The following is a 6,000-nucleotide window of genomic DNA, read 5'->3' on the forward strand; positions in this document are numbered from 1 at the left end:
GTTCAGTGTGTTGATAGACTGGACATTTCTTCCACACTCTGAATAATGAATCTACCATTAAACATGAAGCATCCTAGAGCCTGAAGGTGTTCTGTGTTTTGTATTCTCGGATAACTTTTTTTCTCTGCCCTGTAAAACTGCCAAACTCAGAGCTCTCTGGGTCCTTTGGGATCAAAGTTTCCTCTGGAAATCTATAACATGGGGGCTGGGGGTTCTGTTCTCTCTAGAGTTTTATATTCACCTACACTTCCTCATCTGTGTCTTGGTATGCGTGGGTGAGGTAGTACACAAGGTGAAGGTAAGCAAAAAGAAAAAAGAAAAGCCGGGGGTGGGGGGTGGCGCACGCCTTTAATCCCAGCACTCGGGAGGCAGAGGCAGGTGGATTTCTGAGTTTGAGGCCAGCCTGGTCTACAGAGTGAGTTCCAGGACAGCCAGGGCTACACAGAGAAACCCTGTCCGAAAAACAAACAAACAAACAAAGGAAAGAAATGAAAAAAGAAAAGAAAAAGCAGAAGCATTTCTGGAGAAAACCGAGAGTCTGGTTTGCCAGTCCTGGTGGCATATACCTAAAATTCAAGCACTCGGAAACGGTGGGAGGAGGATAGTGAGTTGGGGCACAACACAGACATGTCTGGAGAAACAGAAGGAGGAGGAGGAAGAGGGGAGGAGGAGGAAGAAGGAAAGGAGAAGAATCCTCTCCAAAGGCTTTGCTATGCCTTTACAGTAGAAAACTACATGTGTGTTGTCCCTTACTGTGACCTAAAACATGACTTAAAAGGGGCCAGTGAGATGGACCTCTAAGTAAACGTGCTTGCTGTGAAGACAAGTCCGACCACCAATACCTGGAACCCACATAAAGACATTTGACACACACACACAGTATCCGTCACTCTTCTGTTGCTGCGGTAAAACACCAAGGCAACTTATGGAAGAAAGAGTTTAGTTTTGGCCTCCGGTTCCAGAGAGCAGAAACAGCATGGCCGCAGGCAGGAAACAGAACAGCAAGCGGAAAGCTCACATCTTGAACTGCAAGAACAAAACAGAGAGAGCAAACTGGGAGTAGGGAGAGGCCTTAAGAGCTCAAAGCCCACCAGAAGTGACACTTTGCTCAGCAAGGCCATTTCTCCTAAGGATCCCAAACACCACCATCTACCGTTCAAATACGGGAGCCCAAGTGGGACATTCCCATGGAAACCACCATAGACAATAAATAAATAAATAAATAAATAAATAAATAAATAAATAAAACAATATTATAGGAACCTATAGATTCTTTTATAAAAATATAGTTATTGCTTGTTCTGTGAGCATGAGGAAGTGAGTTCAGATCCTCTGCACCCACATAAAAACTGGGCATGGAAAAAAAAAGATTAGAAAGCTCGGCGTGATGGCACACGCCTTTAATCCCAGCACTCAGGAGGGAGAGGCAGGTGGATTTCTGAGTTCGAGGCCAGCCTGGTCTACAGAGTGCGTTCCAGGACAGCCAGGGCTGTACAGAGAAACCCTGTCTCGAAAAACAAAACAAAACAAACAAACAAACAAACAAAAAATCTGGGCATGGTGTTTCCTGTCTCTCACACCAGCGGTGGATCAGGTAAGGATGAGCAGTTTGGGGCTTGCTGTCTAATCAGGAAGCTCTAGGTCCCATGAAAGACTCTTTTTTTCAAGATTAAAATGGAGAAGTGATTATGGAAGACATCCCTGAAGCCAACCTCTCTGCTTGCTTTGACTAGAGCCCTTTAATTCTGTAATTTCTCATCTCCATTTGAAAAAGCCTGTGGGAGTAAAGTCTGCCTTCCTAAAAAGTATGCTAATCACATATTTTATAGAGAAGACAGAAGTGGAAACTGGGTTTTTTGGCTTGGCAGCTGAAGTGTTGAAACACCAGCCAAGTAAATTCAGTGAAATAATACGGATTGTCAAGTGTTCGCAACACTGTGGACACACACACAGACACACACACAGACACACACAGACACACACACACACACACACACATACACACACACAGACACACACACAAAAGGCAGGGCATCCAAGATACCAACGGTTAGAAGAAGACTCGGCCTCTGCAGACACGAAATTCAGGGAAGGACCCTCTGGGAGCAAGTGATGAGGTGATTTCCAGAGGAAACCGCATCTCAGAGTCTGAAACAGGTCTGGGGGATGCGGAATCGGGGCAATAGAGTGGACCTCTGCGTGCCGCCTCCCACCTGAGACTTAGCTGCCCTGGGCTCTAGTCCGCACATACCGTCCATTAAACACAGCACCGGCCAGACTCCTCCAGCTGCAGCACAGAAATGTACTCCTTAAAAACAAACAGCATTTCCTGAATTTCTTTTATGGTAAATGTTAAAAATGGCAGATGGGAGGTAGTCTTGACCCCGCCCCCAAATGAAACGTGACGTTCCTCCGTCTCCTGCCACCTCTAAAGGTCCTCCAGGCCTAAACAATTGGAAAGACAAGCAGTTTAAATATTGACTAGGAGCTCAGGGGCTCACTCCCAAATCATCTGATCAATATGTACTGTCCAGAATTATCCAGAAGGGGACTGTGGAAGGAACGGAAGCATGTTGAAGGTTAGAAAAAAATTTAACCAACTGTCAGAATTTCTTGAGTTACTCTCCTGCGTCCTGAAGACCACTGCATGCTATCAGGGAAATAAAAACACTGATATAGCCGAGCAGTGGTGGCGCATACCTTTAATCCCAGCACTTGAGAGGCAGAGGCAGGCGGATTTCTGAGTTCGAGGCCAGCCTGGTCTACAGAGTTCCAGGACAGCAGGGGCTATACAGAGAAACCCTGTCTCGAAACAATAACAACAACAACAACAGCACTACACACACACACACACTGATAAATCAGCGTTAGGGATTTCCTCTATATGCGGCCTTCAGAGCTGGCTGACACTGTGTCTTGCTCTCTGCCTTTCAATCCACTCCAGCCCCTGCTGGCTCTTCCCTGTGGGCCCCCGCAGCAGGTGTGAAATCGCTTGATAAACTGTTTCCACTGGTGTGCTATGAGATTTCTCATAGCTTTACTCCCGGAAATGGAAGGAATTAGAAGTGTTTGGAGGGATGATTTGGTGCCCCAAGAGGTGAACTGGTTAACTGGTTGCCCAAAAGCCACCTGAGAAGCACCGCTGCACGGCAGCTAGAGAGATCAGCAGTTAACGGAGCTGAAAATTAGGATAAAAACTATCGCTTTCGTGCAAGGACCAATTGGACAGAGATGAACAGTATGTTCTATTACAATCTTAGACATGAAGCAGAAGTGAGAGGTTATATAACTAAGTATTTTCCGTTGTTTCTCTCCTTGTAAACCAAGATGGGTATCTGCTCTCCACAGAGGAGTGCTGCTTCATAATTAGCTCCATAGTCTGGCCATAACGACAGAAATAATCTTTAAATGGAAATCACTGCTATGTTTTATTTATCTATCAGCTACTAAAATTTGAAAAAAAAATACCAAACGTCAAGTGTATTTGTACATTGGTTACTGTGAAAATTTCGCTTACTGTGGATGATTTAGAAAAAAAAAATAATAACCCTCTATTCTGTTTCACTTGATGCTTTGAGTAAATTACATTTTCTGCCTTTCATATTTGAATACGAGGCTGTTATCTTAGGGTTTCCAGCACCGTGGAAGAAACATTTCATGAAAGTAACTCAACTTCAGCCAAAACTTCTCTTCCTACTCCTTTATTTATTTGTTATTATTAAAGGAGAGGAAAAAAATATCAATTTCACTGTAGCTTGGGACCAGGAGGCTGTGAATAACACTCTGCCTCATTCTCATTAACCGGGGTGGCTGGCATGGATTTCCTTATAGCTTCTTCCTGTTCGAGATGAAAGAGAAATCCATAATCAAATGAAGTTGCATTGCAAACATTACGACTAATTTATATAGTTAAAAAGCCAGGATTGCATTCAAATCTGACCGGGAACATGACACAAGATTTAATTTAAAAGGAAAAAGGGAGCAATTTCTCCTTTCATTTTGGTAACTCAATTTACACTGTACCCTGACTTAGTAATTACGTTGCCAGCCCCACCTGGAACACAGGCGGAGGGACTTGACCTCACATCGCTCCATTCTGTTGCTACTGGATTCAAACAGAATGAAGGGCATCGCTCAGGGGCCAAGGATGATTGCAGGCTCCTCCCTCTCTTCCTGTGTTCTGCTGTACAGAGAAAGAAAGGGGAGACTTACACATTTACTGCAAGTCCTCTGCTTACCGTGCGGGCCAGCTAAACAGGATCCTAAGCAGTGCACGCGCTGTAGGATGTAGCCGATATCTCATTCGTGTTAAAAGTAAAGCAGAGGGCTGGAGAGATGGCTCAGCGGTTGAGAGCACTGATTGCTCTTTCAGAGGTCCTGAGTTCAATTCCCGGGAACCACATGTTGGCTCACAACCATCTGTAATGGGATCTGATGACTTCTTCTGGTGTGTCAGAAGACAGCATACTCATATACACAAAATAAATAAATCTTGAAGGAAGAAAAGCATAAGACTGAGTGGTACAGCATCTGCCAGCATGAACAAGGAACAAGGAGGGAGGGCCAACCTCCAATGTTCCCTACCCCCAAGCTAGCAACATCGGAAAATGTGCTAGTCGGCAGTCTCTCTTTAAGGCTTGCCTGAGCTGGGTAGTGAACCCAAGGCCAGTCTAAGCTACTAAGTTAAGAACACTGCTCAAGCTGGGCAGTGGTGTCACATGCCTTTAATCCCAGCACTTGGGAGGCAGAGGCAGGATTTCTGAGTTCAAGGCCAGCCTGGTCTACAGAGTGAGTTCCAGGACAGCCAGGGTTACACAGAGAAACCCTGTCTCGGGATATATTTATATTTACACACACACACACACACACACACACACACACACACACATATATATAAATGTGCCAGCTCCTGAAGTCAATCCCAGCCCCTGTACTGTGAAAAGAGTAAGCTTCAAAGCAGTCTGTTAAATTAGGCTCTATTCCCCCCACCCCCCAATAACTAGACATTTCTTTAGGTTTCAAGCAGAACAGAAATCAGTGGCAAAGGAGTGTGACTGTCTCTGATTTTTTCCTGAGCACAGTCTAAATGTCCTTGAGGCTGACCCTCTCCACTCAGACTGCTGGCCTTGCTGGTCACCTGTGGTCCCAGCATCCAACCTGTCACTAGCATTTGGCAGGGTTGATTATTAAACACTTTCTGTCTTGCCCCTGGGATGCTACAGCTTTGGGGTTCTCCCTGCTCTCTTGGGTCACTGTTCTGTCCCCTTGTTTCTCACCTTTCCCTGTCCCCTCTCTTTCCCACTCATTCCCCTGGTGACTTCATCCACTCTCATGCCTTCTTCATGTTAACAGCTCCTCAAGTTCTCTCCAGAGGGCTACTACCTCCCCACTCGAGTGTCCAATAACTATCTGAAACTTCACAGGTTTAAAAATCCAACTTCTAAGCCACATGCGTAGTAGGACACGAATCTATAATCCTAGCTCTTAGGTTGCTGAGGCTGGCATATGGCCAGTTTCTGGTCAGCCTGGGATGTATAGCAATACCCTATTTCAAGAAAATTGCTCTCTCTGTGTCCAAATGCAGCTTCTAGTCTCCCCCTTAGTCAGCTCACACACAGTCTTCTCTCTCTCTCTCTCTCTCTCTCTCTCTCTCTCTCTCTCTCTCTCTCTCTCTCTCTCTCAACAGGTCTGTATTCCGTTTGCTTAAGCCAGAAGCTCCACCTCATCTTTTCCTGTCTGTCACGCCCCACGTACAATCTGTCAACAAATACTTCATCTACAAAATATAACAGCTACTTTGAGTCCCCCTCGGCTTCCTTCTGGATTTTACAACCAGCCACCTCACTGATCTCCCGGTTTCCACCTACCCTTGCGTGCTTCTTGTTTGAAGAGCTCCTGGGGACCTTTTCCAACCTAGGTCAGTCCAGGGTTCCGCTTCTCTGCCCAGTTCTCTAGACGTTTCCCATTTCCCTGGGGTTATCAAGGCTCTGTGTGGTCTTC

The sequence above is a fragment of the Mus caroli genome, unplaced genomic scaffold (assembly GCF_978045245.1).
Source record: "Mus caroli unplaced genomic scaffold, Mus_caroli_1 scaffold_3, whole genome shotgun sequence".
Lineage (NCBI taxonomy): Eukaryota > Metazoa > Chordata > Mammalia > Rodentia > Muridae > Mus > Mus caroli.